This window comes from Mustelus asterias, unplaced genomic scaffold (genome assembly GCF_964213995.1).
Source record: "Mustelus asterias unplaced genomic scaffold, sMusAst1.hap1.1 HAP1_SCAFFOLD_2253, whole genome shotgun sequence".
Lineage (NCBI taxonomy): Eukaryota > Metazoa > Chordata > Chondrichthyes > Carcharhiniformes > Triakidae > Mustelus > Mustelus asterias.
Window position 1 is genome coordinate 10,705 of NW_027592198.1, and position 14,296 is coordinate 25,000.

The window sequence follows — 14,296 nt, forward strand, 5'->3', positions numbered from 1 at the left end:
TTTTAAAAATTGTTGTCCGTCCCTAATTATCCTTGATCTGAGTGTCTCCGCTCGGCTATTTCAGGGGGGCAGTTAAGGGTCAGCCATGTTGCTGTGGCTCTGGAGTCACATGTAGGCCAGAATGTCTTTCATTCATTCATAAGAACATAAGAACATAAGCAATAGGAGCAGGAGTAGGCCATCTAGCCCCTCGAGCCTGCCCCGCCATTCAATAAGATCATGGCTGATCTGACGTGGATCAGTACCACTTACCCGCCTGATCTCCATAACCCTTAATTCCCTTACCGATCAGGAATCCATCCATCCGCGCTTTAAACATATTCAGCGAGGTAGCCTCCACCACCTCAGTGGGCAGAGAATTCCAGAGATTCGCCACCCTCTGGGAGAAGAAGTTCCTCCTCAACTCTGTCTTAAACCGACCCCCCTTTATTTTGAGGCTGTGTCCTCTAGTTTTAACTTCCTTACTAAGTGGCATTCATGGGTGGCACGGTGGCGCAGTGGGTTAGCGCTGCTGCCTCACAGCGCCAGGGACCCGGGTTCGATTCCCGGCTTGGGTTACAATCTGTGCGGAGTCTGCACGTTCTCCCTCCGTGTCTCCTCCGGGTGCTCCGGTTTCCTCCCACACAGTCCAAAGATGTCTAAGGAATGGGCGGCACGGTGGCACAGTGGGTTAGCGCTGCTGCTTCACAGCTCCAGGGACCTGGGTTCGATTCCCGGCTCGGGTCACTGTCTGTGTGGAGTTTGCACATTCTCCTCGTGTCTGCGTGGGTTTCCTCCGGGTGCTCCGGTTTCCTCCCACAGTCCAAAGATGTGCTGGTTAGGTTGATTGGCCATGCTAAATTGCCCCCTAGTGTCCTGAGATGCGTGGGTTAGAGGGATTAGTGGGTAAATGTGTAGGGATATGGGGGTAGGGCCTGGGTGGGATTGTGGTCGGTGCAGACTCGATGGGCCACATGGCCTCTTTCTGCACTGTAGGGTTTCTATGGTTCTAAGGAAGGATGTGCTGGCCTTGGAAAGGGTCCACAGGAGGTTCACAAGAATGATCCCTGGAATGAAGAGCTTGTCGTATGAGGAACGGGTTGAGGACTCTGGGTCTGTACTCGTTGGAGTTTAGAAGGATGAGGGGGGGATCTTATTGAAACTTACAGGATACTGCGAGGCCTGGATAGAGTGGAAGTGGAGAGGATGTTTCCACTAGTAGGAAAAGCTAGAACCAGAGGGCACAACCTCAGGCTGAAGGGACGATCCTTTAAAACAGAGATGAGGAGGAATTTCTTCAGCCAGAGAGTGGTGAATCTGTGGAACTCTTTGCCGCAGAAGGCTGTGGAGGCCGGGTCATTGAGTGTCTTTAAGACAGAGATAGATAGGTTCTTGATTAATAAGGGGTTATGGGGAAAAGGCAGGAGAATGGGGATGAGAAAAATATCAGCCATGATTGAATGGCGGAGCAGACTCGATGGGCCGAGTGGCCTATTTCTGCTCCTATGTCTTTTGGTCTCATGGGTTAGGTTGGTTGACCCTAGTGTTAGGGGGATTAGCAAGGTAATTGTGTGCTGTTACGGGAATAGGGCCTGGGTTGGACTGTGATTGGTACTGACTTGATGGGCCGAATGGCCTCTTTCCTCACTGCAGGGATTCTATGATTCACAGATGCCAATGGAATTGATGAATCGATGAAGGAAACTCACTTATTGAGGATTTGGACCTGGGCGTCGTTGGCTGGGCCAGCATTTATTGCCCAACCCTAGTTGACCTCGGAGGGCAGTTGAGAGTCAACCACATTGCTTTGGCTCTGGCAAGAGACTCGGTGGTGATGACCCAACGGGACTTGGACGCAGAGGTTCGGCTGACGGAGGGGGCAGCCAGGGAGAGACTGGAAGGTTCCAGAGATGACACAGACACCGGTGAGGGATTCAACGGAGGATGTGCCAAGACTGAGGCAGGGATGAACACGGCTCCGCCTGCTTACCCTTGGGGCATTCCTCTCATGACTATTAGGAAATACCTATTGCTTGTAAATTGTTCCGTCAAAATATAATTATTCATTGTTCTCCATGCAGAATACCTAGCATTCTGGAGCGCTCAGTCCTCCAACTTCCTGTGAGCAAGCCCAGAGGCAGCCTGTGAGTCATTTGTCCATGTCTTGCGTAACATCATTATACAACCACCTGGCTAAAGCAACATCATTCCTTATTTGGAGGCACGAAAGAGGTGCAGGAGAGGGCCATTCAGCCCTTTGAGTCTGTTCGTAGAATCCCTACAGTGCAGAAAGAGGCCATTCGGCCCATCGAGTCTGCACCGACCACAATCCCACCCAGGACCTATCCCCCATTACCCCACATATTTACCCTGCTAATCACCCCCCCCGACACTAAGGGGCAATTTAGCATGGTCAATCCCCCTAACCACACATCTTTGGACACTAAGAGGCAATTTAGCATGGCCAATCCACCTAATCTGCACATCATTGGACACTAAGGGGCAATTTAGCATGGCCAATACACCTAACCTGCACATCTTTGGATACTAAGGGACAATTTAGCATGGCCAATCCACCTAACCTGCACATCTTTGGATACTAAGGGGCAATTTAGCATGGCCAATCCACCTAATCTGCACATCATTGGACACTAAGGGGCAATTTAGCATGGCCAATTCACCTAACCTGCACATCTTTGGACACTAAGGGGCAATTTAACAAGGGCAATTTAGCATGGCCAATCCACCTAACCTGCACATCTTTGGACATTAAGGGGCAATTTAGCATGGCCAATCCACCTAACCTACACATCTTTGGATACTAAGGGGCAATTTAGCATGGCCAATCCCCCTAACCTACACATCTTTGGACACTAAGGGGCAATTTAGCATGGCCAATCCACCTAACCTACACATCTTTGGACACTAAGGGGCAATTTATCATGGCCAATCCACCTAACCTGCACATCTTTGGATACTAAGGGGCAATTTAGCATGGCCAATCCACCTAACCTGCACATCTTTGGATACTAAGGGGCAATTTAGCATGGCCAATCCACCCAACCTACACATCTTTGGACACTAAGCGGCAATTTAGCACGGCCAATCCACCTAACCTGCACATCTTTGGACATTAAGGGGCAATTTAGCATGGCCAATCCACCTAACCTGCACATCTTTGGATACTAAGGGGCAATTTAGCATGGCCAATCCCCCTAACCTACACATCTTTGGACACTAAGGGGCAATTTAGCATGGCCAATCCACCTAACCTGCACATCTTTGGATACTAAGGGGCAATTTGGCATGGCCAATCCATCCAACCTACACATCTTTGGACACTAAAGGGCAATTTAGCATGGCCAATCCACCTAACCTGCACATCTTTGGACACTAAGGGGCAATTTAGCACAGCCAATCCACCTAACCTGCACATCTTTGGACACTAAGATGCAGGGGCAATTTAGCATGGCCAATCCACCCAACCTAGACAACTTTGGATACTGAGGGGCAATTTAGCATGGCCAATCCATCTAACCTACACATCTTTGGACACTAAGGGGCAATTTAGCACAGCCAATCCACCTAACCTACACATCGAACACTCAGGGGCAATTTAGCATGGCCAATCCAGCTAACCTACACATCTTTGGACACTAAGGGGCAATTTAGCATGGCCAATCCACCTAACCTGCACATCTTTGGACACTAAGGGGCAATTTAGCATGGCCAATCCACCTAACCCGCACATCTTTGGAGCATGGGAGGAAAGCGGAGCACCCGGAGGAAACCCACGCAGACACGGGGGAGAACTGTCACCCAAGGCCTGGACTCGAACCTGGGTCCCTGGCGCTGTGAGGCAGCAGTGTTGGACCACTGTGCCACCGTGTTGCCCTAATCACGAATAGCGGGATTAAATCGAGGAAGGTCCAATGGCCTAATCCTGTTCCTACGTCCCTGTTCATGCCTCACTCTGTCCGGGAGAGAGAAATGAGTGGCTCAATGTGGTGATACGGCCAAATGCCTGACACCAACGCCCTTTAGCGTGGACTAAAGGGAAGGGTCACTCCCTTGGCTTACAGTTTTCGCCTTGCGACCTACTACCTTGGCCTGGGTAAGGTTCGAGGCTTAAAAGCTACGTGGACCTCTACTTATTGACTCAATCAGGGAAGTCATACTCCACAAAGCCTGTGGGTGGATCTATCGCTGATCCCCCCGGTGGCCTTCGTGGTCATCGTAACATCCCCCCCCGTTTAGGTCCTTGTCTCTCCCAGTAGGCCCCCCCCGCTCCCACTGTGAGGAGGTCCTTTCCATCACTTGGGCGGATGTCTATTTAAGATGACCTCTAACACCTAGAATTAGTGATGGGCAGTCTGGGCTGGTGAGCGGGCGCTCGAGAGGTCCCTGATTCATCTCAGCGGGCCACCAGATTGGAATGGGGCTTGTTCACTCACCCTGACCCCATCAATAAGATTAAATACGAGTTAATACACACCGGATATTTCATAACCAGTTAGAAAGAATGTTTAATCATTGACATATTAATGGAACTCTCATCAACTTCAAATGATTAAAAATAGAAATATCGAAACTTTGGACACAGCACGGGCTCTCACAGTCAATGTTGTGATCGATCCGCACGCCCCTCACTTCACTTGCCCTTTCTTTATGTGCGAATCGCTTCAGCCAGACCGGCTTGAAAAAAAAAACTACCCGGACGGGAATCAGCGGAATGCGGAAACCCTGCGCGGGGGGCAAAGGTCAACAAAATGTCTGGTGGCACTCAGAACCCAGAGGGGCCGCATTGTGCTCCCCCCGCCCCCCCCCCCCCCCCCCCCCCCGCCATCCTCCCCCCACCCCCGTCCCTGGGGCAGCAGGTTGTCCACTGCTGTTTTTGATTAATCACACACCAGTCTCTAATTCTTCTCCCTCTCCACAGAGGCATTCCTTCACACTCACGCATAGGCAATCACACACACACACGCATGTACGCGCACTCAGAGACATACACAGGCACACATATGCACAGATACATGCGTGCACACTAACACGTGCACTGACACACACACACAGACACTGATATGGACAGACACACAACACATGAGTAGACACATATTCTCAGATACATACACACGCACAGACACATAGGCACAGACACACACATGCACAGACATATATGCACAGATACACACACACACACAGATCCTGTGCTAAAATCGTCACTCTACATACCATCGCCTACTTCCTTCACCTCAGGATCACAGCAGTCCGGCCCTCGCACAACCCACAACCCTTTTGAAACCCAAATGACACAAACAGCAGGTTCCTGAATTTTGCCCACATCCCTCACCGTCACCTTTCCAGTGGAAGTCAATCTGGTGTGCACAGCGGAACCCTCTGCTAGCATAATAACCCCACAAGAAATACTTGCTCAGACTTCTGAGGGACACACAGCACAGAAACAGGCCATTCGGCCCTCCTGCTCTGTGCTGGTGCTCAGACTCTGCATGGGCCTCCACCCAGCCTCCCTTAATTTCAGTCCATCCCCATATCCTTCTATTCCGTCCACATCCCCCCAATCATCATGTACTTTTCCAGCTTCCTCCTAAAAGTATCAACACCACTTACTTCAACCACTCCCCGTGGGAGCGAGTCTCCCATTCTCCCCACTCCCCGTGGGAGCGAGTTCCACATTCTCCCCACTCCCCGTGGGAGCGAGTTCCACATTCTCCCCACTCCCCGTGGGAGCGAGTCCCACATTCTCCCCACTCCCCGTGGGAGCGAGTCCCACATTCTCCCCACTCCCCGTGGGAGCGAGTCCCACATTCTCCCCATTCCCCATGGGAGCAAGTCCCCCATTCTCCCCCACTCCCCGTGGGAGTGAGTCCCACATTCTCCCCACTCCCTCTGAGAGTGAGTCCCACATTCTCCCCACTCCCCGTGGGAGCGAGTTCCACATTCTCCCCGCTCCCTCTGAGAGCGAGTTCCACAGTCTCCCCACTCCCCGTGGGAATGAGTCCCACATTCTTCCCCACTCCGCATGAGAGTGAGTCCCACATTCTCCCCCGTGGGAGCGAGTTCCACATTCTCCCCGCTCCCTCTGAGAGCGAGTTCCACAGTCTCCCCACTCCCCGTGGGAATGAGTCCCACATTCTCCCCCACTCCGCATGAGAGTGAGTCCCACATTCTCCCCCGTGGGAGTGAGTCCCACATTCTCCCGCACTCCGCATGTGAGTCCCACATTCTCCCCACTCCCTCTGAGAGCGAGTTCCACATTCTCCCCACTTCCCGTGGGAGTGAGTCCCACATTCTCCCCCCTCCCCATGGGAGCAAGTCCCACATTCTCCCCCACTCCCCGTGGGAGCAAGTCCCACATTCTCTCCCCCACCGTGGGAGCGAGTCCCACATTTTCCCCACTCACTGTGAGAGTGAGTCCCACATTCTCCCCACGGGAGCGAGTCCCACATTCTCCGCATTCCCCATGGGCGCAAGTCCCACATTCTCGCCAATCCCCGTGGGAGCGAGTCCCACATTCTCCCCACTCCCCATGGGAACAAGTCCCACATTCTCCCCACTCCCCGTGGGAGCGAGTCCCCCATTCTCCCCACTCCCCGGAGGTTGAGGTCACCAACAACCTGTCCTGGTCTCCCCACACCGATGCTATAGTTAAAAAAGCCACCAACGCCTCTATTCAGGAGGCTAAGGAAATTCTAGGGGAATTTCACAGTAACTTCATTGCAGTGTTAATGTAAGCCTTACTTGGTGATTAATAAATCAACTTTACTTTAAAATTCGGCATGTCAGCTACGACTCTCACCAACTTTTACAGATGCCCCATAGAAAGCATCCTTTCTGGTTGTATCACAGCTTGGTCTGGGCTCCTGATCTGCCCAAGACCGCAAGGAACTACAAAAGGTCGTGAATGTAGCCCAGTCCCATCACGCAAACCAGCCTCCCAACTATTGACTCTGTCTACACTTCCCGCTGCCTCGGGAAAGGCAGCCAGCATAATCAAGAACGCCACGCACCCTGAACATTCTCCCTTCCACCTTCTTCCGTTGGGAAAAAGATACAAAAGTCTGAGGACACGCACCAACCGACTCAAGAACAGCTTCTTCCCTGCTGCTGTCAGACTTTTGAATGGACCTACCTCGCATTAAGTTGATCTTTCTCTACACCCTAGCTATGACTGTAACACTACATCCTGCACTCTCTCCTTTCCTTCTCTATGAACAGTATGCTTTGTCTGTACAGCGCGCAAGAAACAATACTTTTCACTGTATCCCAATACATGTGACAATAATAAATCAAATCAAATCCTTAGAATCATAGAAACCCTACAGTACAGAAAGGCCCATCGAGTCTGCATCGACCTCAATCCCACCCAGGCCCTACCCCCACATCCCTACATATTTACCCACTAATCCCTCTAACCTACGCATCTCAGGACACTAAGGGGCAATTTTTAGCAAGGCCAATCAACCTAACCCGCACATCTTTGGACTGTGGGAGGAAACCAGAGCACCCGGAGGAAACCCACGCAGACACGGGGAGAATGTGCAAACTCCACACAGACAGTGACCTAAGCCGGGACCGAACCCAGGTCCCCGGAGCTGTGAAGCAGCAGTGCTAACCACTGTGCTACCGTGCCGCCCTTCTCCCCTATGTACTCTATGAATGGTATGCTTTGTCTGTACAGTGCACAAGAAACAATACTTTTCACTGCATCCCAATACGTGACAATAATAAATCAAATCTTTCTCCCGTGTACTCTATGAACGGTATGCTTTCTCTGTAAAGCGCGCAAGAAACAATACTTTTCACTGCATCCCAATACATGTGACAATAATAAATCAAATCAAATCCTTCTCCCCTATGTACTCTATGAACGGTATGCTTTGTCTGTATAGCGCGCAAGGAACAATACTTTTCACTGTATCCCAATACATGTGACAATAATAAATCAAATCCTTTCACCCCTATGTACTCTATGAACGGTATGCTTTGTCTGTATAGTGCACAAGAAACAATACTTTTCACTGTATCCCAATACATGTGACAATAATAAATCAAATCCTTCTCCCCTCTGTACTCTATGAACGGTATGCTTTGTCTGTATAGCGCGCAAGAAACAATACTTTTCACTCTATCCCAATACATGTGACAATAATAAATCAAATCCTTCTCCCCTATGTACTCTATGAACGGTATGCTTTGTCTGTACAGCGCGCAAGAAACAATACTTTTCACTGTATCCCAATACATGTGACAATAATAAATCAAATCCTTCTCCCCTATGTACTCTATGAACGATATGCTTTGCCTGTATAGCGCGCAAGAAACAATACTTTTCACTGTATCCCAATACATGTGACAATAATAAATCAAATCCTTCTCCCCTATGTACTCTATGAACGGTATGCTTTGTCTGTACAGCGCACAAGAAACAATACTTTTCACTGCATCCCAATACATGTGACAATAATAAATCAAATCCTTCTCCCCTATGTACTCTATGAACGGTATGCTTTGCCTGTATAGCGCGCAAGAAACAATACTTTTCACTGTATCCCAATACATGTGACAATAATAAATCAAATCAAACCATCTCCTCTCCCTGGGTGATTTCCAGGGTTGGGGGGGTTTTATGGGACTACCAGTTGCAAGTCTACTCTCTCCAAGTCAATGCTGTGATCCTACCCTGTTACTGTTTGATTTGGGACCTTTCTCCCCTGCTTCGTTCAAAGTGAATACTTGTTTTAAAACCCTCTTTCCTCCTACCCACACCCACACCCCCCCACACTGCGATAACACTCGATAAGCCTGTCACCAAAAAAAAATGCGCTGCTTTATCCACTGATTTCCTCCCAGTCATCCAAACACAACCTGCCTATCTCGCTGTGGGAGTCACATGCTCGAGAAAGGAAGAGAAAGAGAGGAGGGGAAAAGAAAAGTTTTGTTTGGTTATTTTTTTAAGCACACCTCTCTCTCTCTCTGTGTGTCCCAGCACCATAGAGAGAGGGAGACTTACCCAGTTAAAACAGGGAGGCTCGCGTTGTAAAAGTTCGCTTTCTCTGTGTGTGTCTTCAAACCCCCCTCCTCTCATTTCGAGTGAGCGAGAGGCGGCGAAAAGGACAAACTCACCCACCCACCCACACAAGGACAGAAGCAATTCACCTTATTCCTTTCCTCCGTTTCCCGAGAGAGATAATGGCTCGGCCGAAGACAAAACTGCTGTAATTCCTGGGCAAGTCCTGCTTGGATCGGAAAGTGAATTTTATTCTTTTTTTTTTGCTTGGGACAGCTTGGGGACAGATGTACAGGGAGAAGGTAAGGAAAACTTGGACTGTCGTAAGAACCTTTCTTTTAAAGTTTGCTGTCCAGGCTGTGTGTGCGTGTGGAGTGGACTTAGTGAAGTTGGGGTATTGACGAGGGAAGGGGCCCCCAGAAATTTACAAAGTTGGGATATTGACAATGAGGGGGGGGCGTCTAGAAACTTACAAAGTTGGGATATTGACAATGAGGGGGGGGCGTCTAGAAACTTACAAAGTTGGGATATTGACAATGAGGGGGGGGCGTCTAGAAACTTACAAAGTTGGGATATTGATAAGGGGGCGTCTAGAAATTTACAAGGTTGAGACATTGGCAATGAGGGGGCCCCAGAGATTTACAAAGTTGGGATATTGACAAGGGGGGGGTGTCTAGAAATTTACAAAGGTGAGATATTTGAGGTGATTCATTTTGGTAGGACTAATTTAAATGTGGATTACAGGGTCAAAGGTAGGGTTCTGAAGACTGTGGAGGAACAGAGAGATCTTGGGGTCCATATCCACAGATCTCTAAAGGTTGCCACTCAAGTGGATAGAGCTGTGAAGAAGGCCTATAGTGTCATAGAATCATAGAAACCCTACAGTACAGAAAGAGGCCATTCGGCCCATCGAGTCTGCACCGACCACAATCCCACCCAGGCCCTACCCCCATATCCCTACATATTTTACCCGCTAATCCCTCTAATCTACACATCCCAGGACACTAAGGGGCAATTTTTTTAGTATGGCCAATCAACCTAACCCGCACATCTTTGGATTGTGGGAGGAAACCGGAGCACCCGGAGGAAACCCACGCAGACACGAGGAGAATGTGCAAACTCCACACAGACAGTGATCCAAGCCGGGAATCGAACCCAGGTCCCTGGAGCTGTGAAGCAGCAGTGCTAACCACTGTGCCACCGTGCCGCCCCATGTGTTAGCTTTTATTGATGTGGAGATGCTTTTATTAACAGGGGGTTGGAGTTTAAGAGCCGTGGGGTTATGCTGCAACTGTACAGGACCTTGGTGAGACCACATTTGGAATATTGTGTGCAGTTCTGGTCACCTCACTATAAGAAGGATGTGGAAGCGCTGGAAAGAGTGCAGAGGAGACTTACCAGGATGCTGCCTGGTTTGGAGGGTAGGTCTTATGAGGAAAGGTTGAGGGAGCTCGGGCTGTTCTCTCTGGAGCGGAGGAGGCTGAGGGGAGACTTAATAGAGGTTTATAAAATGATGAAGGGGATAGATAGAGTGAACGTTCAAAGACTATTTCCTCGGGTGGATGGAGCTATTACAAGGGGGCATAACTATAGGGTTCATGGTGGGAGATATAGGAAGGATATCAGAGGTAGGTTCTTTACGCAGAGAGTGGTTGGGGTGTGGAATGGACTGCCTGCAGTGATAGTGGAGTCAGACACTTTAGGAACATTGAAGCGGTTATTGGATAGGCACATGGAGCACACCAGGATGATAGGGAGTGGGATAGCTTGATCTTGGTTTCAGATAAAGCTCGGCACAACATCGTGGGCCGAAGGGCCTGTTCTGTGCTGTACTGTTCTATGTTCTATATTGATAAGGGGGGGGCAACAGAAATTTACAAAGTTGAGATATTGGCAATGAGGGGACAAGAGAAATTTACAAAGTTGGATTTTAAAATGAGTGCTGTGTGGGAGGATGTGGGATATTTTGCTGGATCTAAACTTTTCCTTCATAAAATAGACATTCGAGGACATCCAAGAGTCACATTTTCCCTTGGGAATCCTTGAGGGTAAAGGATAATATGCAAAATGAGCCAAAAATGTAAATGAGTTTTTTTTCCCCCCAGTTCTATTCTAGTGTGATTGTTTCTGGGGGAAGCAACCTAATTTTGTAATCTGAATTTCCAAGTGGGAAGGGATTTGGGAAATAGGTGCGATGCCTTCCTACCAGAGTCGAATAGTCGTCCATTCCCACCATCCCTCCCTCTCTAGGCTGTTAAGTGAGGGGGAGGGGTGGGGTGCTATCCCACCCACTGTAGGAATCCCAGAGAGGAAGAGGGAGAAGGATAAGGGGTCCAGCCAAGAGGTTTAAGAACTTTTAAAACTTTTTTTTAAAAAAAAGTTGGGGGTGGTTTATCATTAAGCAAACAGGACAGCAAGAGGGTGGGGGCCCCCTGAGTGATCGAATATCTGTCCAGTGTAGCCCTGGGTTGCTCTTGTTATTGCCTTATTCAAACTGGAACTGTTCCCACCCAGATTGTGAAACTGTGTCAGTATTTACAGAGGGTCCCTGGAGGAGTGTGTCAGTATGTACGGAAGGTCTTCTGGGGGGAGTGTCAGTATTTACAGGGAATCCCCGGGGGAAGAGTGTGTCAGTACTTACAGGGGATCCCCTGGCGGGGGCGGGGGGGGGGGGGGGGGGGAAGTGTGTCAGTATTTGCAAGGGAGACCCGAGGGAGAGTCGGTATTTACAGGAGGGGTGCCCGGGGAGGGTGTGTCAGTATTTACGGGGAGGGGGTCCCCAGGGAGAGTGTGTCAGTATTTACAGGGAGTCCCCGGGGAAAGTGTGTCAGTATTTACAGGGGGGGCTCCCCGGGGAGAGTCTCATTCTCTCCTTAAACCTTTCCATCTTTCTCTCTCTCACAGAGACACACACACTCTCTCTCTCCGAAATAACCTCCTTAAAACTGGCCCCTTTGACTAACCCTTTGGTCACGTGTTCAGATATGTAGTTTGGTAATGGCTTGAGTCACTGTCTGTGTGGAGTCTGCACGTTCCCCCCGTGTCTGCGTGGGTTTCCTCCGGGTGCTCTGGTTTTCTCCCACAGTCTGAAAGACGTGCTGTTTAGGGTGCATTGGCCGTGCTAAATTCTCCCTCAGTGTTACCCGAACAGGCGCCGGAGTGTGGCGACTAGGGGGATTTTCACAGTAACTTCATTGCAGTGTTAATGTAAGCTGACTTGTCACACTAATAAATAAACTTTAAACTACAGGGAGGCACAGTGGGTTAGCACTGCTGCCTCACAGCGCCAGGGACCCGGGTTCGATTCCCGGCCTTGGCTCACTGCCTGTGCGGAGTCTGCACATTCTCCCCGTGTCTGCGTGGGTTTCCTCCGGGTGCTCCAGCTTCCTCCCACAGTCCGAAAGACGTGCTGGTTAGGGTGCATTGGCCGTGTTAAATTCTCCCTCAGTGTTACCTGGACAGACGCCGGGAGTGTGGGCGACTGGGGGATTTTCACAGTAACTTCATTGCGGTGTTAATGAAAGCTGACTTGTGACTAATATGAATAAACTTAAACTCCTAGGAGGCGCCTCTCAGCATTTGTACTGCGCGGGAGGTGTTTTTTGAATGATTTAGTTATACAAGTTGCCAAGCCTGTCTAACTGGAGCATTCTGTCTGTGATCAAGCACGCTGATGTGTGTCACTGCTATTCTTAAAAGTTTATTTATTTATTCGTCACAAGTAAGGCTTACATTAACACTGCAATGCAGTTACTGTGAAAATCCCCTAGTCGCCGCACTCCTGTTCGGGTAACACTGAGGGAGAATTTAGCACGGCCAATGCACCCTAACCAGCACGTCTTTCGGACTGTGGGAGGAAACCGGAGCACCTGGAGGAAACCCACGCAGACACGGCGGGGAGAACGTGCAAACTCCGCACAGACAGTGACCCAAGCCGGGAATCGAACCCGGGTCCCTGGCGCTGTGAAGCAGCAGTGCTAACCGCTGTGAGCCCACACTCTTATTCTGGGTTAGTTGCCTTGCTCGTTGCTGTTTCGCCTTTGCGTGTTCTAAGAGTCAGAGAGGGCTGTTCTTGAAGGAAAATGCCGTAACTTGAATTATCAGAAGCGTTTTGTTGTTACTGAGTCCCACAGCTTAAGACCATAAGACATAGGAGCAGAATTAGGCCACTCGGCCCATCGAGTCTGCTCTGCCACTCAATCATGGCTGATATTTTTCTCATCCCCATTCTCCTGCCTTCTCCCCATAATAAGTTTAACAACACCAGGTTAAAGTCCAACAGGTTTATTTGGTAGCAAAAGCCACACAAGCTTTCGGAGCTGCAAGCCCCTTCTTCAGGTGAGTGGGAATTCTGTTCACAAACAGAGCATATAAAGACACAGACTCAATTTACATGAATAATGGTTGGAATGCGAATACTTACAGCTAATCAAGTCTTTAAGAAACAAAACAACGTGAGTGGAGAGAGCATCAAGACAGGCTAAAGAGATGTGTATTGTCTCCAGACAAGACAGCCAGTGAAACTCTGCAGGTCTAGGCAACTGTGGGGGTTACAAATAGTGGGACATGAACCCAATATCCCGGTTGAGGCCGTCCTCGTGTGTGCGGAAGTTGGCTCTCAGTTTCTGCTCAGCGACTCTGCGCTGTCGTGTGTCGCGAAGGCCGCCTTGGAGAACGCTTACCCGAATATCAGACCTGTTGGACTTTAACCTGGTGTTGTTAAACTTCTTACTGTGTTTACCCCAGTCCAACGCCGGCATCTCCACATCACGTTCTCCCCATAACCCCTGATCCCCTTATTAATCAAGAACCTATCTATCTCCGTCTTAAAGACACTCGGGGGCGGCATGGTGGCACAGTGGGTTAGCGCTGCTGCCTCACAGCGCCAGGGACCCGGGTTCGATTCCCAGCTTGGGTCACTGTCTGTGTGGAGTCTGCACGTTCTCCCAGTGTCTGCGTGGATTTCCTCCGGGTGCTCCGGTTTCCTCCCACAGTCCGAAAGACGTGCTGGTTAGGGTGCATTGGCCGTGCTAAATTCTCCCTCAGTGTTACCCGAACAGGCGCCGGAGTGTGGCGACTGGGGGAATTTCACAGTAACTTCATTGCAGTGTTAATGTTAGCCTTGTGACACTAATGAATAAACTTTCAACTGAACTCTCCCTCAGTGTTACCCGAACAGGCGCCGGAGTGTGGCAACTAGGGGAATTTCACGGTAACTTCATTGCAGGGTTAATGTAGGCCTTACTTGTGACTAATAAATAAACTTTAAACTTTACTTCAATGACCCGG

General features: G+C 49.7%; 1 protein-coding gene across 1 annotated transcript in view; it reads left to right on the forward strand.

The window, feature by feature from the left end:
• Positions 1-8,984: 8,984 nt before the first annotated feature.
• Positions 8,985-14,296, forward strand: part of LOC144489505 (uncharacterized) — a gene marked incomplete at its 3' end in the record, with an annotated part of 36,592 nt that continues 31,280 nt past the window's right edge. Inside the window, exon 1 of the mRNA XM_078207370.1 lies at positions 8,985-9,309. The remainder of the gene's footprint in view (positions 9,310-14,296) is intronic.